The following is a 24,645-nucleotide window of genomic DNA, read 5'->3' as shown; positions in this document are numbered from 1 at the left end:
ACTCCAAGCAGAACCAAAATTTTGATGTTTCCGGTCTTACATTCCAACTCATTCATAGTGCTCCTAAACTGGATAGAAATCACAACAGTTTTTTTATTCATAGGCTTCTTGTAGGCCCAATTCTTTTGGAATGCACTTAAAGGGCCATGCAGTTCATATACTCTGACACACTGTATGACATTACACACAAAATTACATTACATTATAAACCAGCAACAAAATATCCTGCATAACGGAACGGTGAAGACATACACAAAGTCATTCAGTGGTTTGGTTCCCCACGTGTTGGTGGAGTGTTCAGGTTGGCAAGTGATCTGTGCTTAGTCAAGAGATATCTGTATATAGTCTGATTCGAGAGGCAAGCGTGTTACGTTCGCCTCCTGCTCCTGCTCCAGCTTGAGGCAATCGCTACATACTCAGGTTTGGCTTGCCTCGTTTCTCTAGTCAGGCAGCTGGCTCTCCAGCTACCCCTGTGTGTTCACAAAGCACAGCTCTGGATCTAGTTTCTAGTTACTCCTGTTGCCCAAGGTAGGCTTGTGGCTTTGTGTTCTACCCCTCCTTTGTTTACCCACTCGTTACATCCCGTTATATCCCAGTCCCAGGTTTGTTGTTTCTGCCATCTTGTTTGCCACATTCTGTTGTGTTCCCAGTTTTGACCCTAAGTTGCTTTGTTCCATCTCTGCGAGTGTTCATCCCTTCTTGTCTGGCCGTACACGCCATGACACTGAATCAGCAGTAGTGTCACAGTGGTGCCTTTGAAGTGGTTTGTGCTTGTAAAAGAGACATCTGATTATGCTGTCTGGTGCCTTAACCTTTTAACAGTCACACTAGAAATACATGTGCAAAAAATGTTTATTGTTAAAACTGTGTTCCTGAATCCTCTTTTTGCAACCAGTCGGTTGACTTGTCCAGTTAGGGTAATTCTAGGCATGTCACTGTAACACAATACAAATAGTGTGCTAAATAAAACATGGACAAGTATGTCCATTCTTTCAGTTATAGCCTCATATACACAATACGATACGATACAATACTTTTATTGTCATTGCACAATGTACAACGAAATTGAGCAGCAATCCTTAAGGTGCTTAAACATACAATAAATAACACAACTAAAAAAACAAAAATATACACACAAAGTTACACAGTGGATGATGAAAATATATACAATATAATTACAGATATTACAATAGAGTAAAATGTAATGATTATTGCTAACTACCTATCTAGATGGTTGTAGCTATAGCTAGTCAATACAGTGCAGTTCTTCAACAGCTCAGCTATGGCAGAAATGATGAGTACTACTAGCCCATGTTGGTATGTAATAAACAAATGGCTATAAAAGGGATGTAAGTCTGAAGGCAAAACACATGCAATTCAGTCTAGGAAGGAAATAGATGATATGATCTTGTGCAGTGTTTATGCTGAGCTAACATTAGCTCATGTTTACCCTCAACTGAGCAGTCACATGCTTTTTGGGTTAACATAGAGACACATTTTATTGTCATTATGCCATTTAAGAAAAATATCTAATTGTTAGGGGGTGTAGAACATGAGATTTGATTTTCAAATTTCCATGTAACTTAGAGTCACGTCTCCACAACAGCTAATAGACTGAGTGAATTTTTGTCACATAATTCTATACAAAATAGCCCACACTGACAAAGGTTTTTTTTTAGACATTTGTGCTAATTTATAATAAATCAAAATGTAAAATATCATATGTACACAAGTCTGCACAACCTTTATTATGAGCCCCGAAAGTGAAATGAGGTGCATCTTTCCACTGATACTGCTTAAGATGTTTCTACAATTGTGGTCATGATTGGGGATTGCCAACACCTGCCTATATAAGGTCCCACAGCTGACAGTGCATTTCAAAACAAAATCCAACTATCTGCAGACCTCAGAAACAGGAGTGTGTCAGGTCATAGATCTGGATAGGTACAAAGGAAATGCTGCAGCTTTACAGGACACAAAGAGCACAGTGGCCACCATTCATTCATTAATGGAAAATGTTTGGAAGCACCAAGAATCATCCTAGACCTGGCCGCCCGACCAAACTGAGTGATCAGAGAAAACGGCAGCGGTCAGCAGAAACCAGAAGTTCAGCTCCAGCATATCCTTGTGGAGATGGGAGAACCTTTGAGAAGATCAACCGTCCAGGCGGGACTCCACAAATGACGTCTTTAGGAAGGAACCTTGAGAAACAAGATTCAAACTGGTCTGATGAAACCAAATGTTAACTTTTTGGCCTAAATACCAAATGTGACATCTGAAGGAAACCCCTCACCTGTCTAATGCCATCCCTATTTTAAAGCCTGGCCATGGCAGCATCATGATGTGGGGATGTTTTTCAGCAGCAGGACTGGGGCAACTAGTCCTGATAGAGGGAAAGATAAATGTAGCGAAGTACACCGAGATCCTTGAAGAAAACCTAACCCAGAGTGCTTTGGACCTCAGACTGGGGGAAAGCTTTACCGTCCATCATGACAATGACCCGAAGCACACAGCCAAGAGATCAAAGGAGTGACTTCAGAGTACGTCTGTGAATGTCCTTGAGTGGCTCAGCCAGAGCCCAGACCTGAATCCAATTGAACATCTGCGGAAAGAGCTGAAAACAGCTGTGTACCGACGTTCCCCCTCCAACCTGACGGAGCTTGCAAGGGTTTGCCAAGAGGAATGGGCAAATATGTCCAGAAACAAGTGTGCCAAGCTTGTAGCTTCTGCTGAAGGTGCATCAAATAAAGTGTACAGATGTATAACCCTAAATAACTTTGTCAATAAATGAATATTGCATATTTTCTAAATACCTGTTCACTTCCTAATTATTGGCGATTGTGTGTAGAATTTTGAGGCAACAAATGAACTCTCTTAATGTCTATAATGTAATAAAAGAAGAGAAGGTGAAAAGGGTGTGCCGACTTTTCGGCTTGACTGTTTAATCGACATTACACACTCAATTCAATGAGGTGAATAAGGTCAAACAACCGAACATGAGTGTTGCCAAAGTTTTATTACAGCAATTTCCTCCTGAAATAGGGTTGACCAGGCGGATACAATGCCTGTTAAAGTATTAAGCAGTTTTTCAGATGTTTTCAGAAGTTTGGGACATGCACAATGTTATAAGGCAAAATTCCCCCCAAATAATTCGTTTTCAAATGATTTACGGCTACTTTACTATTATCAACATCAAACATAAAAACAGACGATGTATACAGGATATACAGGATCCCTAGTGGTTTGGATAAGGAATATCATTTTCAGATTTGTGAGAGACACTGCAACACCCGGTTCTACCTCTGTAATATTAGCAACCTTGTAAGTCACTCTGGATAAGAGCATGAGCTAAATGCCATTACTGTAAATGTAAGCCCCAGAAAGAGTTTGCCTTTGCGTTTCAGCCTACCAGGCTGTGGTCTGTCCTAGCAAATGAGACATGAGAGGGGTTAAGGATTTTTTTTTTTCAAATGATTTACAGCTACTTTACTATTATCAACAACAAATATAAAACCAAACTATATGTGCTGGGTCTCCAGTGGTTCAGATAATGAATACAATTGTTATATTTGTGTAAGAAATATTGCAACACCTGGTACACCTTGCAATCACCCCTACTCAGTGGCCCAGGGGCTGAGGGGGGCCAGTGCCCCTCTCACAACATGCTTGGATCCCTCTACGGCCCTCCTAAATTAGGCATGAATCTCCTCAACTTCTGTAAACATGGCAAAAAGGCAACACAATAATGTAAAATCACATTTTCCAGCACCTAGAAGCTAGAAAGCAACTGGCCCATCTAACATAACCACTGGCCCTACACTGCCCCCCCCCCCCCAGTTGAAATGGTCTAGAACCAGCCCTGCTGTAAAAATATAGAATCATTCTATTTCTCCTTTTAGCATGATCACAGTTTACAGCTCAGTTTCGTTTTGGTTTCTAACAAAATACAGTTCATTTCCTAATAGACAGCTCTTTTGTCCCACAGAAATTCAGACCACAGTGAATGTCAAAATGGTCAAAACATGTAACTTGCTGAGAGCTAAAGATTTTTAGACCTGCTCTGTTTTTAACAAAATCATGTTTGGCAATATATAGGGCTAAGATTGTGTCTTTGCAAGAGATTAGCTGGCTCTGAAGGAAGAGTCTGTCCATAATACATAATACGCTTGCACGTTTCAGGCAGAGTCTGTCAGGATCACATGTTCGTTGCATTCTAAACCGTTTGACATGTTTTGACCACTCGTCAAAAGAAAGACAAGCACAAATATTCACGTGCACTCACACAGACACCCGGACAATTTAAATCTCATCTCTATCAATCACTGGCGAGCTGAGGTCGTGTCGGAATGCGGCTCTCAGAATGGTATGGGCATTAAAAATAGGCACCGAAAATAAATTGGAAAGCTGACACAAGGCCTGGAACATTTGGTGCGGTTATGAATACGGAAAAGAAAAATGAGAAAAAGCTGTTCATTGCTTTGATTACTCAATCATCTCCCGGTGGCGTGCTTTCCAAAAGTAAATAAACTAATCTTCCTTCTTAGTCTTATTACAGTGACTGTAAATAAGTCCTGACAGAGAGTAGCTCTAAACTGACAGGTTTCACAAATAAGTGTAAAATAAAAAAGAGCTTGCAGCTGTAGGTCCAGAACTGAGAAGGGCAAGGGCTTTATCTCGAAATGCCATCGGCAATGGGAGGTGGTTGAAGGAGTATAGCCCTCCCGGGAACGTTATTTTGAACATCATTGACAGGAAACGGGTTCCATTTCTTCACAGGAGCTGATTTGTTCATGTTTACTGCCCTTCCTGTCCTCAGAGGCGCTGCTTAAACCTGTTTTTGTGCTTCTTGTGCTGCAAGGGCTTTCCATGCAATTGTAAACTCAGTTTTTGGTGCAAATTAAAAACATATTTGTAGTGATGGTAAGTCTCATTTTACAGACTTTTTGATTCAACCACACTGTGGAGCTGACCAGTATATGGCTCCAGGCTGGAGTAAATCAAAGCCAATGTACATAAACATATAAATAAATGTAAGTTTATTCTGCAAAAGTAAACATAAATAGCAGTTAAACTCTTTTTACTGTCAAGCTCTGCTCCTTCTCAGCTAGAACCTTTTGGTTAGTAGAACATTACATGAATGTTTTGAACGTTATGATTTTGGAAGCTTTCTGTAATGTTTTTATTTAGATTTTTTTTATTTTGTTTTGTTTATTTACATTATGCATATTTATTGTGTAAATTTCAGAAAGTAATGCAAGCTCATCATTTAAACATCTTTTATTATCATTGTAAACTTAGAAAATATTCTATTGAATGTTATAATAAATTCTTATGTTTAGGACACATTCATAAAATGTTATTTATTGGTGTGATGTCAGTGTGATGATGTATCAGTTTTCTTAATGTTTTTGTTGTATTGTATTTTGTTCATGTTATTTTTAGTTTTGGGAAAGTTACTATAGATACTGTAGATACCCTAAATTCCATAATGTTACTTTTTGTCTAACTGTAAAGGTTATGTAAAAAAAACATTGGAATACCGTTGCGATGCAAATCATTATTATGGCACATGTTTTCAGAACATTCCTGAAACATTATTTCTGTAAACCTTTTAAATAAATTTCTGAACCTTTTAAAAACATTGCAGAACATTCCTATAATGTTCTCTCTTGGCTGGGTTGTCTCTGTTTGTGTCTTTGCCGTCCCAATCCAGGCAGTTTAAGCTGACCATATTATTTATCATATGTTCTGATTTCCACGTCTTTCCGGTCACTGCACTCTGTACTCCAGTCAATATCTTCTGACTGCTTACCTCAGTTTCCCCTCACCTAGAAGATGGGAACAAAAGCTCAATCTCGTTTTCTCTGTTTTAACATCAACAATATGTATCTAATCAGACTTGATAGTACAGTTGATGCTGCCGCCACATCGCTTTAACATAATTTCCAGCCCTCTGTAAAATTGATCTACAAACTAGGGTTATGACATCACTCATTTTTTTTTTCAGAAAACTTTCTTACTTCACCTTTGCAACAAACTTCACACCGACCTCCTCCCTTCTTCTGCAAGGCTCACCACAGTTATGGGGAGTGCTCGGCTTCACACTCCTAGCTTGATGTCTTGGTTGTTTTTGTTGTGAAAATGGATAACACCCCTACCTTTCAGTGAGCTATCTTTTCACATGGGAGACTGGGGTTCGATTCCTGGTCTGGGTGACTGTGCTGCGTTAGTCCTTGGGCAAGACTCCCAACACTACATTGGTCTACCTCTGTAACTTGAGTAACCTTGTAAGTTGCTCTGGATAAGTAAATGTAAGTCCCGTCCAAAAATTCCACCTCCACATTTCAGTTTACCAGGGCATGGTCTGAGCTAGCAAATGAGACATTTTTGTTACGTATATACAACGTAATAAATAGAGATTATATATAGATTAATATACAGATTAGGCTTGGAAGAGATTTCCAGTTCTGGCCCTGATACAGCCCTGCCCATTCAGGTATTCTGCTTATTAATAACCATTTATCATGGCTGCATTGTATCCATCATCCTCATCAGTTTGACAGACATCATCATTTTGTATTTTTTTGTGTTTTCATCCATTACTGCTCTTCCACTACAATACCCAACATGCATTACATAAATAAATGACTATTAGAAATCCCACATGGCGACAAAAAAAATCCTGTTTGCCGGCCCAGCCACTGATGTAGAGGTTAATAAATATATTTGGGTAGTATTTAGTAGCTGTATGTTGTATTTAGTAGATAGTAACACTTTACTAAACTGATAAATCCCTCCAGAGGCTGTTGCAGAAACACTTTATGTATTTACTTATACCTCTTACCCCCTAAAATCCTATGGACCACTGGTGGGCCATAAGTGTTATTTTAAACTTCTATTACCAAAGAATAGCCCCACCAGTTTGTACAGAAGTTCCTGTAGTTACTGAGTAATACACCTTAGTGTGTAATAAGCCTTTCTGTGTTAAGGGTTAAAGGAGACAATACAAGAAGAGAGTTGTTAAGAACTAAAAGAACCATGAAATCATGCAGCACTGTTTATTCAGTTCACTGAAGTGACAAGTCATCTCTCAGTTTTTATAAACTTAAACACAGGGACATAAAAGCTGGGATACAATACTTCAGTGATAGTAAATTATATATCAGCAGTAATTATAAACACAACCCAGCTGCTACTGGTTTTATATTTCATCTTTTGTCTCTACAAAGCTCTGCCAAAAAGAGATCTTTTACAAAGAAACAGCTGTTAGTACTTTTTCTTGGAAAGTCTTGCACAGGCTGGACGTGGGTGATTTTTGTGGCAGGTGATAAATACACTATATATATATATATATATATATATATATATATACATATACTTTAGTTTTGCTAACTCTTTTTTGAAGTTTGTGTCCGAGCAGATACTGACAATGGTAAAAATGTGTGAGCGACATGATTTTTCATCTAAATCTTCTAAATGACTGCTTAATCTTTTGGAAAATGGGCCATACATTACCTCTGACACTAATGGCAAAGGAAGTTTACTTTGAGCTGTACATTCACATTTGTAAGGAAGTTGCAGATTGCCCATTTTCTTTGCCAGGGCTGGAGCACCACAAAGGAAGGATGATGAAAAATGCCTTCAGACCTTCAGACCAGACTGGAAAATTCATTGAGGCTGCCGTTGGGCCTCAGAAGAGAAGGACAGCAGCCTCCTGAATCAATGGTGTTTGTGTTAGCATGAAAGGTCCTGCTAATGGTAACAGCAAAGCTGAGTGACATGCTGTCGGGCATAGCTTGGAACCGCCTAATCTGGGAGTGTAGGAAGTCCACATTGAGAAGAACAGGAACATGCTGTACATGGGAAAACACAACCAGCGAATGTGGAGAGAGGGGTGTTTTCCTTTAGGTCATTCTTCACGGTTTAACTGGGTTGTTTGTTTGTGGTGATTGGAAAGAGATTTGTACAAGACCAGAGGACAAACTATCTCACAGTTTGATCATTCACATATTGTACAATTAGAATTTGTTGAACCGTCCCTGGCCTGCGACAGTCAAGTTAGAATAAGTTTAATGTGAAAAAAGGCCTTATTTGGTACGGTGTACAACTTTTGGAGCACTCCTCCTTTCCTCTTGTTTTTCACCTGTATCCTTTGTTAAAAAACTACAGACCTCAGCTTTCATAAGACATGTTGACTCAGCAGTTTGTAAATTCTGTTAATATTTCTCAGCAGTTTTTCTCTAATACATTTGCCTTAACGTACTGAATGTAGGAAATTTCAACTAAATTTAATTTGTGAGTAATCACGATTAACTACACAAAGGCATTTAATCAGTTAATCACAATATAGTTTTTTTTATTGCTTGACAGTCAATTTTTTACACAGACTGCTTTGTAAGAAAATAAATGTTCCCTCTTTCAGCGCTTGTCACTTTACCCTGTAACAAAAAAACCCCAAAAGAATCATCATAAAATGTATAACTAACTGTTATAAAGCTCCATCATTTGAGTGTTGGCAGGACTGGACTTTGTCAGTTGTTCAGGCCAGGAATCATGCCAAGGCCACACACATACTCACAGCCACTGTATCTGAATGAGTAGGTGCTTAGTATGGAATACCCAGATTTTTTTATATACACACATCATGGTATAATTAGTGCTTTGATCATAGAATATTTGAAATACTTCAGTTTTAAGGCTATGTAGGAACCCAACTTTAAAATGGCTAAAACAATTACTATGCTCTGTCAATATTTGTACATATGTAAGTACCAAACAGTACATTACCTTAGTAAACACACGAGATATGGATGTATTAATTAAGTAATGAATTTTTCTTACATGGTTAACAATGTAATGTTTTTTTCCTGACCTGTAGCTCCTTCGCTGAATAAACTATTTATATATAATTTGGGAATACACAAAAACTATTATCAAAATATTAACTTTTAATATAATGTCATATTATATTACTCAATGTAATTTGTAATTTTTTATTATTTTACCAGTCTACAAAGAGTTCAGCCTATTACGAGGAACATTAATTAGACAACACCACTAGCAACTAGTTTAGCCATGCTGATTAAAGAATAGCACCTATAAACTCACCTCAACAACACAAATCAGTTTGGCGACACAAACCAGTTTGAGGTAACTGTGGGTATATTTTACAAGACCAGACACAATTGCAACTCATGTCATCGTTTCAAACCTATAGGCGGAGGTAATGTGTTCATATTGTGTGCTGCAGAACTGAACTGATGGACACTGAGAAAGAGGTGAAGTGTAAATCCCGCCCACTAAAAACACAAGATCTACTGAGCACGACGACAGACCAATCAAGATACTCTCTGTGTCAATCTCTTCCTACCTCTGTCACTCGTTCCCTCACTCAGTCACCTACCCCCATACTTGCTCATTTGCTCACTCTTTGTCACCTGGCTGTCCAGGCCAATAGATAGGCCATGTCCCTGGGAACGGGAACGGTGTCCATAGTAGAAGTTTACTCTAAAAGAGACCCTATGGAAAAGCTGAGGTGCATATATCAATGAAATTAGCAACAGCTCAAATATGTCTATTACAAATGAGATCAAGTACAGGACTTCAGAAAATGTAACGCTGTAAATCCACATGTAGACAGCAGGGCAACAAAATCTAAATAACGATGAAATGAATTACAGACTTAATAATGACTTACCATTTAACTTACTGGCTGTGCTGTATGTTATTATATTATATTATATTATATTATATTATATTATATTATATTATATTATATATATTTGAGAGATGGAAACTAATAAAACTGAAAAATGTCTTTTTTAATGCATTTATAAAACATGATTAAAAGAATGTACATTTTCTTGTGAGGAAAAGTTAGGACACCCCACATTTACTTCTACCTAAAATGCCTAAGATCAGAATGAGGTACAACACATTGGCTGCAGATGATCAGAACATCATAAGAGGGGATTTTGGAGGAGCCTGTCTTATTTAAACCTCAAACATTTAGTTTGGTTTGCTCTTGATGGGTAAAGAGAGTGGTATCACCATGGTGAGATCCAAAGAGCTTCATGAGGCCTTCAGAAAGAAAGTTGTTACTGGATGTTGCATAAATGAAGGCAATGGTCTGTCTTAAAAAAAAAAAACAGGCAAAAAAAAAAAACAATCATTACAACTCAAGCCTCTAATGACTTTCCTCTGTCAAACTAACCCACCATCTTCGAGTGATTGATCTCAATAGCTAAGAAGAGTCTTGGATTGACTGCAGCCTTGCGGAAGCTGCCTGTCTATCTCCCCACGGAGGGCCCAGCACTCCCAAATTACTGCTCCCGGCGACCTGACGTCATTTCATTAATCTCCTCACTTGTATATCAGCCTTTGTTTCTCATTACTGTCATCGGAGCCACTGTTGTTGAGCAGTAGTATAGCTTTGGAATAAGGATAGACTATTTATCAGGGACCTGCTGCATGGTATTGCATATCTGTCTGCCAGCTGCCGGGAGTTTATAGCTGGAGGTGGTAAAAGGGATTTATGGATAGGGTGTTTGCACTGGCTGTCGTCTCTGTGCTGCCTCTGGAATGATGGAGCACTAGCTCTTTCAGTGAGCGGGAAGTCTAAAGTATAGACGTCAGTGACAGAGTCCAGTACTTCAGGAAACTGAATGCTGTGGATCCACATTTACACAGCAGGACAACAAAATCTAGATAGTGATGAAATGAAGTGCGGACCTAATAATGAAGTATATATGTCATGCAAAAACCTTGTATCTCAATAATCAGCAACAGCTCAAATATGTCTATTACAAATGAGATCAAGTACAGGACTTCAGAAAATGTAACGCTGTAGATCCACATGTAGACAGCAGGGCAACAAAATCTAGATAATGATGAAATGACTTAACATTTAACTTACTGACTGTTTTAATCTGCTGTATGTTATTATATTATATTATTTTATAATATATATCATGAGAGATGGAAACTAATAAAACTGAAAAAATGTCATTTTAAATGCATTTATAAAACGAAGGGATTTAGAAAGATCTCAGAACACTTAGAAATCCGCCGCTCCTTGACCTGCAAAAAAAAAAATACAAATGCAACAACTACCAACGTGGCCAGGTCAGGCCGTCCTGGCAAGCACAGCCTGATTTTCTCAGTCTTATTTGTGTACTAATATATATTTTAAATAGTTCCTATTTCAATATTTTTACTATTTACAAAGGTGTTCAAATTATTTCACATTACTGTATGTCATAAATGAAGGCAATGGTATGTCTTAACAATCATTACAACTCAAGCCTCTAATGACTTTCCTGCAAAAAGACTTGTATCTCCAAGATGGCAACTTAACCAAAAAAAAAAAAAAAAAAAAAACTTTCAATAAAAGTCAATGCAAAAAGATTTTAGTCATTTCGAAGCATTTCTACCATGCGTTTTTTTTGTTTTACCTTTCATCATGGTATTGTGACACAATGTAAAGAACAACCGCCAGATTCAGATTCTATTCACATTATAAGGAGATACAATTTTTTTGCGCAACACCTACGCTATGCCAATCATTAGAACTTTGTCATGCTTCCCATTCCTCCAACCAACTCTCGTTCCTTCCTCTGACACCACTTCATTGGACTACGTTTCCCAGAATCCAATGGGCCACCACATGACAAACACATGTTCTCCTACAACTAGACACTGTCAACGTTAACGTCAGCACAATTCATCTGCAAACATTAACGCGTTAAACTTTTTTGGCCCAAACGTCCTCACGTAGGTCTCCCTCTTTACAGAACCTAGTTATGCATTAGCGGTTTTATTTAGCTATGTAAACATGGCGTCGCTACTCTCTTAGCTCTTAGCTTAATCCAGCCCAATGACTGATCCATCCATTTATCTCTTTAAAAAGGTGTTACAGCATTTTCTCTTTTGAAAGCCACTGGGTCAGAGATTCATCAATGTTCAAGGCAAAAGTTATCAAAACTTCACTGAGAGATTATAAGAGAAGAAATCGATTACTGTAGGCAGTTTTTAGCATAATTCATCATAATTACTTACAGATTAGTGTTGTGATTGACCACACCAATCTAATTTAAACCTGTCTCTTTGCATTACTCACTGTGAAGTGTTGCTGTTGACTAGTTACAGATTGCATAGCATAATTCCAGGATTGGTATTGCTGGTATATTGACCCTTTTTTTGCTCATTGTGTCTCGCTTAGCACTGTTCATTCTCAGGCTCCGGTTTTGTGTCTATTTTTGAATGTTTTGTACTTGTTCTTTTGTGTGTTTTGTTTGTTTTACCCTGCTGTCATTTTGGATTACAATAAAAAATGCACTTTCACTCTACTACCTCCTGTCCTTCATCTCCCTCCACATTACGCATTAATTTGGACATATTTCTACATTTTCTTGCATTGAAATTTGTAACTGAAAGTGATGCGAGTGTGCAGAAAACATTTCACAAAGTTGCAGCAGCGATACGTGTAGTGAGCCATGAGATCAGGGAAGTGTGTGTTGTGTGAACTCTGAAACAAACGCCAAATCTTGCAACGTTCCCATGTGCCCCCGTCGAGCGGCAGTGACACAGTACAGGAAGCTGCGGTTTTCTGCTAGCTTACAAAAGGACACGCTCAAATCTCAACTGTTTACCTCATGCTGTGAAGTGCTTGAGCCAAACACTCACTTTTCCTCCAAGTAAACAAATAATTGAAACGGCCCAAGGCTATTAGGATGCTCTTTTCTGCTTGACTTCTGTCTCTATTTGATGCCTGTGTGTGCATTCGTGGAGACTAGTCAGTGGTCAAAGTATTTGAGCATCTGCACTTGCGCCAGCTTCTATGAACTGAACCCACTTGCATTTCTAGTTAAGGCAGTTTTGTTTCATCAGCTTGCGTCAGCACTCGACAGCTACAAACGAACCAAACTCAATTTGTTGTTCAAGGCTACAAAAGACTAAGCTACAGGAGTTCATGTGTCCCATTAAACCCCAGTGCATAGGCCTACCTCTAGCAACAGTTTCACAAGCCCTACAACAGAACCTTGTGGGACTCCACAAAATGTGTTAAAAGATTACCATATATTTCACAATGATTAAGACTAATAACCACATACGAAACCTGGGGGTTCAATGTGTAACATATGTGTAAAGTTTGTCCAATTACTTTTGAGCCTATAGAAATAAATATCTGAATTTGCCAAACTGTTAATGCAATAGAGCTAAAGGGCTAAAGATTTTCAATCTGAAGTCTTTCTGAATATTCTCTTATTTCTTTGAGTGTGCTGGAAACTGAAATACAGCACTGTCCTTGACACCATATCTCTCATTTATAAAAGAAATGATAAACTACTTTATTTATTTATTTTCCCCCCCTACAAACTCTATGGCATCGACACATCAACTATAAATCATGTTTCTCTGTTTATCACTCTTGCAGTAAGCAAACAGAATAGATTGCAAAGTCCTGTGGAAAACTGAGGATGCTCTTAGACTGAATATTAAGGTGAGCTGCTTTCCTTCCATGCAGCAGACCTGGCCCATCAAGCATCTTGTATCTATTTCAGGGTGCAATATATAATGCACCCTCTGACACATTCAACTCATGTCCTTTCTGAAATGTTTTCACTGAAAGCAGACTGGAGCTGTGATTCTGGGCTCTGAATATCAATGAAGATGAAGTTCAGACAGATACACAGACTGATAGTGAGAAATAAGTGGGCGCATTTGAAAGCCCTCCACAATGAGAGATGTCTAAAGCTGCACAAAAAGGCTTTTTGAAATGCTAACACTGTTGAATATTAGAGACACCCCTCACATAATGACACATTGTACTGATCCGTCGGTACAGATGCTACCAAAACAAAAACAGGAAGGCGGGAAGTGGGGGGTGCTGCAGCCCCCTTAGCACCCTCGTGATTTTAGGATTGTTTAACTGCCAATTCTAAAAACAAAATAAAAGCAACAGTCTAAGTATAGTAAAGACTTACAAGTGATTTTTTTAGGGTGGAGTAAGCATTTGTTATTTTGTGCTTTATTTACACATTTATACACTAGTGCAGTGTGGTCGTAGGCATAAGGACGAAGACTGGGTGCTTAAAATGAGCACACCCATGCAACTGTATAGCACGGCTTGGAGTGTATTATTCCAGATGTTCAAAAACAAATATCCAATACTACTTGAAACAGTCCAGTAACGATTGAACTGTAGCTTATTTCTATGATGTTCTCAAACATGTTTGGCCATATATTACAAGTCATCAGCAAATAAAGCACAGAAACACACTCAGCTGGTTAACCGCATTTATTGAAAAGGTTAAATTGGACAATCAAGCTGTGGTAATCATGGAAAAATCATCACAACTGCAACTGGGAAGAACATGACCTTCATAACGTTCTTCAGAAGAATGGCATGGAGAATTCAATCCAGAATTCAGTATTAAGTGTTTTTACAATGATTTTAAATGTGCCTCAGCCAATCAAATCAAGTCAGTTAAAAAGGGCATTTCATGCTCCTAAAGGACACACATTTTACATGCATTTAATAAGCTGAGAGATACAGAACCGGCATCTGAAGTGAAGGAATCATGTGGGTGGAGTAATGATATAGTATTTTACACTAATACGTCTAGGGTAATGCAGTATTATGTACTGTGTAACTTTGCCAAAGTTACATAGTACAGTGACGTGCCAATAGTACATGCCAAGCCTGGAGTAGCAAGGATAGGAGTGTTATTCTCCATGTTTACCAGATTTTACTTTTACCACACATAGCCTGTATGTCTGATTGTGAGATTTTTTATTTTATTTTTGGCACCCCAAACAGGCACTGAGCATTGGTAATCAGTGTGCGACCACAACTGCCAGTATATTGGAGGAGTAAACACTGAATTTTGCACATCCCACACAGGATAACCTGAGAAGACCAGCCTAAAATGATCTATTGTGATTGTTGGAATGGACAAATCCCAAAGAAACAGCCCTACTACCTTGCTATGTAGCTCTCCCGATCTTGCTTGTAATGCTAAGTGCAATCAGCGTAATTAGCCCATTGACCATACATTTCAGACACTCTCATTAATTTCCATTAAATTGCCATTTAGTAGTGTAAAAATGTGCAGGCAAATAGTGCCTTCCTCATATTTCAGTAATTCTTCTGGTGTACGTGTGAATCCGGACCATTTAGCCTGTTTCCCATCACCCCAGTTCTCTCTGCCTGCATGTCGTTCCCTCCTATCTGTCTGTCCTCTTATCCACTTTAACTCTGAAAGTGGAGGAGGCAAATTACTCTCCCGAATGGTATAATTTTTGAAAGCCAGCAGCATTACGTTAATCCATGATGATCATTAATCTCTATTAATGCCATTCCAACAGAGGGAGTAGAGTCTTCTGAACTCCTGAGTATGCTTCCTCAGACACATAGGCCTCTAACATTCCTCCCTAATTATTTTATTTTCTCCAGTAACATCCATCCAAACCTCCACTTCAGACCTCTGATCCCTCTCCTCCAGATTCTGGGACCACAGCGAGCTGAAGAGGGGAAGGAAGACATTTTTTCTCACATGCGGTAGACCAAACATGGCTTAGCAAGCGCCTGTGCAGCCGCCCGGAATCATGTGGTGGGAAGAAGCTCGGAAGCATCCAAAGCCTGTCCCATCCATTCTGCATTACTGGACGGAGTTCAGTCTTCGTTTGCTGCATTGAGGAACGTTCCTGGAGGTGCTGAGTGTGTCTATCATGGCGGTTTGTGCTTCATTGCATTCATTGTAAAGGATACTACAATGTACTGGACATACAAACAGAATATGGCCAACTGGGGCTGGTTTTCTTGTTCAAACTGCTTATCTACATTGACTAATTAAAGCTGGAGGAAAGGTGGGAAATCAAATCCATGGTAGCCTCGGAGGGGAAGCATTCCTGCCTCTTTATCACAGATCAAGGCATTTCCTGTGTGCCGTTTCCACAAACAATTAGCACAGTTCCCCAAAGCAAGGAATCAGCAGCATCAAAAAGGCCAGATGACATGTATTTGAAGGTTTCTGCTATTCTGCATATCAGCTATTCAAGTCATAGCTGTACTGACCATCCTACAGATTTTTTTTCCTCCTAAGGAAGAAATGGTCCAAGTCTCCCAGAAGACCAGTCTCCCTTATTGCACATCCATTGTCTTCATCCCTTGCCACATGCCACAGAATTAGCACACCACAGAAAGCTTTCCACTTGTGAGATCAAACGGCCACACAGAAGGTCTGGGAAACTGTGCTTAAGCAAACCTGATGACCTGGACTTGGAAGTTTGAGAACATCCAAGATCCATGCTATGCTTTCTAAAAAACTGAAGACCATGGAGACTTCCTTCCTGAGGGCATCCCTCACCACTTCACTCACATCACCCACATGGACAGAGCAGGGAAGTGTAATTAAAGGCAGCCAGGAGACAGCTGAAGGGAGGTAGCAGTCACAGGCAGAGTGATAACCAGTACTTCCAGTCAGATGGGAAGGATAGGCTTAAATATAATCCCAGGTCTGAACTGAGCTCCAGTTCGACAGACCTCAGAAGCATGACCTCTTATTTATCACCTCTGTGATCTGAGGATCATTTGGTAGCTCTCCAGCCCGATCGAGTGGGCATGCAGAACTAAGGAGAAGGAACATACCTGAAACTTTTTAAACCTAATGTCCTAGAAATCTCACCTCTACCTTGTTGAAGTGTCTACAGCAAGTCTTCGCAACCCTCCACCATCCCATCTCCTTGCTTTATCCCTGTTATCGATTATTCCTGGCTTTAATCATCAGAGGGGGGACTGGCTTCCCCCACTCTTACAGTCTTCTCCCAGATCATCACAAGCTGAGGGCATGGTCCAAACTAACAAATTAGCTTTAAGAACCTTCAGTCTAAACACACATACATACTAGTCTACATCACAAGATGGTCTTCGTTTCGGTGAGTCAGGAACACACTTACAATTCAGTTTACATGCAATTACATTGGACATAGTTTATTTGGATTGCTCAACTTAAGTAAAATACAAAGCATGTTTCTTTAGCTCCCACAACTGACCACTATCCTTTCCTTTACATCTATCAACATAACGTCAACGCTTTTAACAAAAGGCAGCATGTCACAACCAGGAAATTTACTGGACTGTTACAGCAAATTCACAAACCATTCATCAAGAAGCCATTTGTTCTAGGGACAGCATTACGGGCCCACTTGTTATCAACATGTGTGTCACCCTGATGCAATATATTTCACTGGCATTGACACCTTTGTGGGCCACATATTAAGAGTTCCCATGATGCCAAATGCAAATACAACCATTGGAACCAAATACAACCCCTCCTGACCTTTTATCTGCTTGATTCGTCATGAAATTATGAGGCAACAGGCTACACCTGGCCTTGAAACTGCATATCAGTCAATTGTTCTATTACTTTTAAGCCTGTGAATGGAAAAGAATACCTATAATTCCAATTTCAACAGCGTTGTTGTTCAACCCCTGGAATTAAAGCTGAAAGTCTACCTTGAGTGATTTATTTCATTATTAGATTCTGAGACCAACCCTAATAGTAAACACCCCTAAAAATTGGTATTGGTACATATTATACCATACAGCACTCAACTACTGTTCCTAATTTAACTACATTAGCTACATTGCATGTTGCTTGAAAGTTGCATAAATACTTGCTGGGCCAAAATGTTCAGATGCAAAAGTACAAGCACAACAGTGCAAGAGTCTTACCCACATGAAGGGTTGATTGGGCCATAGCAGGCTACAGCTGGAAGTTGAGTAAACTTGATTAAACAGCTCAAAAGAGGAACACTGTAGTGATTGTGTTGCACACAATTTACAAACAAATGCACACAATTCTTTATAGCATAGTAGTTTCCACAATCGTCTGAGAACATTTGTCTCTTTCAGTATCACAGCTTCTATACAGACCTAAGATCTTCTACTCATTAGTAAATGCAAATAATCCAGTAAGACAACATCTTAACACCAGTCTGTGTAAAAATAGTACTTTAAGGCATTTTTAGGTCTAAAAAAATACGCTCTATCTAATAATAATAATAACTATCGCTAAAGTTATTAAAATGTTGTGATGCTATCTAATAACATGACATCTATCTTATATGCTCATTGCTATCTTACACCCCACCAACAGTCTATTTTCACGCCTTCCGCCTGCGTCGTTTAAAAGGAACAGTGCTTGTGAATATATCTATGCTGATGGGCATGGTGGTCTCGAAATGAGGTGTGTTCGGGTATATTTCTGGCGTATTGCTATCTTAGCAGGTGCACCACTGACTGAAAACAACCTAGGTAGATGTCAACAGTCGACGTTCATGTTCAGACCGCACCTGGCTCTTAAAGGGAATGGCAAGTTACATGCTAGATGGTTTATTGCACGTTGCGCCCAAAACACACCCATGATTCATTAAGAGACTTACCACATGCCTTTTGTGCATTTCCTGACGTAACACTAACAAAGACACACTGACATGTCTTAAATCAAGCTGCGCAGCGCACAGGTGACTCTTTAGTCGTCTAAAGACCACTAAAATAGGGCTCCATAGTGTCACTGATTTGAAGCACCACTGTGACATTACCCCCAGGTAAATTTCTGGAGACAAAATATTATGAAAAAAGCATAACTCACCAAGCACTTTATTAGGTACACCTGTACATCTGCTTATCCATTCAATTATCTAATCAGCCCATTATGTGGCATCAGTACAATGCATTAAATCATGCAGACATGGACCAGTGCATTTTATTTATTCCAGTCCACTTCTGACAATTTTATGGATTTTATTTACCAAAAAGCATCAAAATTCATCTTTATCTCAGGATATATTTATCTCTCAGAATCAAACTGTCTGTCTGTTTTAATATTGTGCCTCTGAACCTGATATATGCAAATGATCTTTATTAATTTTGGCTTCCCTGAATAATACAATGCTAACAAAACAATCCATGTTGAAACTCCTTTTTTACAACTTTAAAGTGAGTGGGCATTAGCGAGCTGCTGTAGGCATCACAAAAGCAGTTTGTACTTATGGACATTACATGGACTGAAGTGTAAATACTATGTTTAAAATTTTTCTAAATGTTTACATACTACAGTACCAGTTAAAAGTTTGGACACACCTGGCTGCATGCGTGCTGACCATCATCTTAAAAACGTTTGATTCAAATGCTGGGGTGACCATATTTTTGTTTTCAAAAAAGAGGACACATGGTTATTCACTATAGTGTGGCAATGTATATGTGTGATTATGGAAATACCTCAAGCCATGCAACTATACTGCTATAGATATAAGATGATTTAGGAAGATTTGAAGGCTCTTTGGTCTGAAACTGTGGAGAAACATTTTACAGTGCTTTAAGGAACCTTCATGGAACCATTTTTTTTCTAGAAACCTCCTCAAAGCACCTTAAGAAGTTCATCCAGAGTTTAAAAATGAACAATCTCCAAAACTTCATTAAGAATGTTATACTTTTAACAATATGCTTTATGTTAATGTGCATTAGTACATAAACATTTGCTCATTTAGTAAGACCAATGAATAGCCTAATAGCCTATTTGACTAAATAATCCCCACCAGCTAAGATACTATGGAGGTTAGGTTCCTTGAAAACTAACATTTGGATCAAGTGCACCAGATGTGTGCAAACGTTTGACTGGTACTGTATATTAAGCCCTTTTAGTTAAAAAGGTGAGGATAACACAAGGCACTGCCTCTTATTGCTTGGTCACAAAAATGCAATATTAAGACATCATTGTATCAAGTCAAAATTGAGTTTTGAGTATCATTAGGCCCCAGACACCCAACTGTAACGTGTTAAATATTTGAAACTAAATATCTGAGATTCCTCTGAAGGATTTGCTATGTGTTCTTAAACCAGGCCCATATCAGCTGGTCAAAACAGAGAGTGTGCTCCAACAGACAGCTTTATGAGTAATAACTCAGTTGTGCTCATTGCATGCTTAAGCGCCTTGCGGTGTCAAAATGGTATTTTGGACGCTCTGGGGGGAATCTGCTCGAGGCTCTTTCTGGAGGAGGGAGCAGCAGTAAGGGTCTCAGAGTAGATGTGACACAGCAGTGGTGCTACATTTCAAAGCCCTTGGCTCCTGGGACCCAGCTTTCGGATGGATAAAGTGTAGGGGTTACAGACGAAAGGAATGGGCTTGGAGGAGCTCTGGGTGAAGAGGAGCAAATGCCTGAGGTTTAGATTGCAAATTATGGTGAGATATGGACTGGTGTGGAATGCCCTCAGAAAAAACTAGAACGGAAAATTGTAGAAAGAGCCAATGGGTTATGATTTTTGTTCTCTGTGTTCTTGGTAGGCTGAGTACTAGTTCGGTTGGAGAAGCCTTGTGTGAGGCCGCCAGGGCTGGCAGTTTATATGAGCCACCTCTCGCGTTATACATCCAAAACAAATACTCAAGCAACACCAACCGTGTTATTGGTGTGTGATTTTGGATTTCTGAGGCTTTTTTAGTGGGGACATGGGTTAAGTGGCACAAAATATTAACATCTGGTATCCATCTTTTGTTCCCTATCTGATTTGGCTGTAAGGCAGTGGCTCAAAATAAGCTTACTCTTTATTGGAAGTAATGCTGCTCGTACCACCAAAAGGTATGCCGATGTATCTGGCATTAAAATGTCAAAATAAAAAAAAGCCAATAATAAGGTTAACCCAATTGCACTGATGCAAATATATTATGGACTCCTCTGCTTCTCAACAATTAGTGTCATGTTAGGTTTATTTGGGCTGTAGCTATAAAAGCTGAAATGACATGTTTTCTTTGCGCTCTGGTTTCGCATAAGCTGCTCGAGGTTGGATGTGCGGCCCTGTCTGAAAATGTTGCCGTAGCTGTGCAAACACAAATCTACATGCCGGGTGAGCGCACACAATGTCCAGACACACGTTTTCATTCAGAGCCATGTTTAGGGTCTCGAGAACTCTCGTGAAGAAAAGTCCACCTCTCTTTCTTTCTCTCCTTGCTCTTTCTCCTTCTTCCTTTCACCACAGGTTGCCTGGAAGATGTTGATTTTAGCTCGCCTCCAGGTCTCTCGTGTACCCCAGTGGACTGGTCAGGTCCAGGACTTCATTAGCCAGTGCAAATATTGTGGACACACCTGTCTCCAGCGCTTGGCTCTGGTTCTCCTGCTTGTCTGCAGCCTGTGTAAATTCCTGTTGGCCGATCAGGCCTTCAATTTGTCAAGTAGAAGTTAAGTCTCCTCTGGTCTATTATCACTGGTCTCATTTGAGTAGAACTGAAGCCTTCTTAGCTTGAATGTCACTGGTCTTACATACAGTAAATGCAAGGAAGGAGTGACAGAGAGTTAAGAAGAGACCTTGGCTTTCTCCAGAAAAGCCTGCATGAAAGGAGGCTCTGTTTGCAATGGGAGGGAGAGAACTGCATGACTGTGTGTCAGAGGTGCAGACGTGGCCGTACATGTCGGAGAGTTCGAGACTAGCATTTGGCGCTGCCAGAATAACATGCACATAAAATTCTGGCTTGAGCCAACTGGTTTGCTTTGTTGGGTCATTTCCACAGGGTCGGGTGGAATAGGGTTGCCAGATTGTAGGTTCGGCTGTTACAAAGTCAGCCAGGCAGGGGTGCGTGGGTGGTGGCTGGCGCTTGGTCATTGTTTTGGAGGTGTCATATTTTAAATTGTATCATTTCAGTTGTGGCTTAAAAGAATAAGCTGAAGGTCTATTGGTTTACATGTGCCACTGTCCAAATACTTGGTATTTTTACATTCTTGGTACATGTAAAAGCAGCCAGAACAAGCTGCATTGCTTATGTTAAAAAGGTAAAGAAGCTAAAAAAACATTCAGAAACACCTTGTAGTAATTGCATTTATTCATTTATTTTGTTAACCATTTGATACTCTATTTAGTGTTTCTTCCTTGCATCTGAATACCTGTACCAACATAGAAAGAGAGACAGAAAGAGGGATGCAGCGATGGAACTGAAATGTATAAACTTGGTGTATTTAATCAAATGCAGTGCATTCGGAGTGAGACTGGACATTACGACATACAACTGACAGTGCCAACTGGACGACAGGGTTCAATACCAGACAGTCCAGCCCAAAACCGGAGACTTGGCAATCCCAGCTGGGGAGTACACTGTGCTGTGTAGCCACTGGGTAAGTGACTGGGTCAGTCCCATTGACAGTGGAGACAAGGCAGACACAGCCACTCCCCCACCCCTTTCCCTGCCGCCAGGTATAACTACCCAGTCGTCAGGTCACTATAACCCAGCTGCTGATTAACATGTGGAAGTAGGAAGTCAGTTGACCTTTTTTCTTGACTGCTCCTCCACTTCACCTCACCTCACCCTTCAGACCTCAGTGTGCACCAGTTGAGGCCTATTTTCGTCTTTAAGTAAAGATTTCAAACTCAGTTTGTATATACCAGCAAAATATGTATATGTATATGAACTGAACTATAAAGTGGTCGCCCTGAGGATTAAGCCAGATTTACACACAGCGTTTGCACTGGGAAATGATATAGCTTGCTAATGCACTTCTTATAAGCAAGATGTATTTTGCTGTAAGATAACTGTAACTGTAAGATAATTAGTAAAATAGCATGTTGAATTTGTTTAGCCTATAGGCAGGATTGTTACTGGAATAGCACAGGATTGTACATTATTATTATTCTGCTCACTTCAATAGTGTTACATGTAGTTTATAGTTTGCCGAGCCTATTACAGGTCAGTGGAGCATCGCAATGATTTCAAAGCTGCTATTTTAAGGTAGAAATGCTGCATGCTGTTGCTTGAAGTAGTAGTATCACGTTTAATCACATAATTCTTGTTTTCATTAAACATCCATCATGTTTTGATTTGTTTTTGTTTCACCTTCATTGCTATTGATATGAAAATAGGCTCAACACCTATTCTCTAAAGGGATCTCAAGGAAGCGCTGCCATACAACATGTGCAGCCAAAAGGAATTCTACAGCCTGATAACATAAGCAAGGACGCGCCACACTGCTCATGCTACACAGAAGTAGTATATTGGAAACAGGCCTAGGTTCATCTGTTCCTCATCAGCAAGTTGCTCTTACACACCAATGACATCCATGTACACAGCTAGTGCAAACAAAACAAAATCAAATCAATCAAATTTATTTGTGTGACGCTTTTTACAACTGACTTTGTCACAAAGCAGCTTCACAGTAATCCAATAATAGGACAAGAGATCCACAAAACATGAAACATAAAACCCCTGGTGAGCAAGCCAAAGGCAACAGGGGCAAGGAAACACTCCCACAGAGATGAAGAAAGAAAAGTAATCCTAGTAATATTAGCTGTGTGATGGTCAAATTATAGATCTGAATCTATTATGATATCAAGATTATTAGCTGCTGAACCAGGAAAAACTGTGAAACAGACAGATTGAACATTAAGGGCCCTATCTTACACCCTGCACGATGCTCATTGCTATCTTACACCCCACCGTGAAATTGCTATTTAAATAGCAACGGGGCGTGTGAATATAGCTACGGTGATGGGTGTGGTGGTCTCAAAATTAGGTGTGTTCAGGTCAATTTCTGGTGTATTGCTATCTTGGCAACGAAAAACACAGGTGCGCCACTGACTGAAAACAACCTAGGGAGACGTCAACAGTCAGGCGTTCATTGGCTTCTTGGCAGTGAATTGTCAACACCGGCACATGCCCAATGCGCATACACCCCTGCTTTGCACCATTAAAATAGCAATCCTCCAAAGTCAGGCCTCACCTGGCTCTTAAAGGGAATGGCAAGTGACACACTGATTGGTTTATTGCATGGTACCCCCAAAACACACCCATGAATAATTAAGAGACTTAGTACATGCCTTTTGCATGTTTACACACTTTTCCCATCGTTACGATAGCAAAGACACACTGACGGCCTAAATCAAGCTGCGTAGTTGATGGCTCCCCTAAGATCCCTAAAATAGGGCCCTAAGTCTAAATTAACACTTTTTTCTTGCTGCTTTTGGACCCAAATAAAAAACTGTTTGTCGCTGTTTAGACCACTGTCCATCATAGGACTCAATTTTCTTTAAACTAAATTTGTCATCAGGTTTGGCTAATATGTTAAGGCGTGTGTCATCTGCATAACAGAGGACATTAATGCTATGTTTGCATAGAACATGTATAATGTAAATAATAATGATCCTAAAATACTTTTGTATAATTTGAAGGCATCATTTACCTTTCCAAACTAAACATTCACTTAAATACAATTTAAACCATGATATTGCTGTTCCTGTGATTCCAACCATGTTCTCTAACCTTTCCAGGAGGACAGCATGGTCTATCGTATCAAAGCTGCACTGAGGTCAAGTAGTATTAATAAGGATACAGAGCCTTGAGGCAAGGAGATCATTTGTTATCCTAAGAGTTTTGAGTTTTTTAAATATGTGGTTCTCATGCAGGAATGATGAATATAGTTGTTGGGTCACAGTTTTTGTCTAAGATGGATATGAATGGTAGGTTAGAGTCTGTAATTAAACTGTACGCTAGGATCAAGATTTGATTTTTTGTTCACAGATTTCATAACAGCTAGTTTAAAAGCTTTGGGTATGTGACCCAGGGTAAGGAACAAGTTTAATATTGTTAAAAGAGGTTTGATTAT

Source organism: Salminus brasiliensis, chromosome 12 (assembly GCF_030463535.1).
Source record: "Salminus brasiliensis chromosome 12, fSalBra1.hap2, whole genome shotgun sequence".
Classification (NCBI taxonomy): domain Eukaryota; kingdom Metazoa; phylum Chordata; class Actinopteri; order Characiformes; family Bryconidae; genus Salminus; species Salminus brasiliensis.
This window is presented reverse-complemented; position numbering follows the sequence as displayed.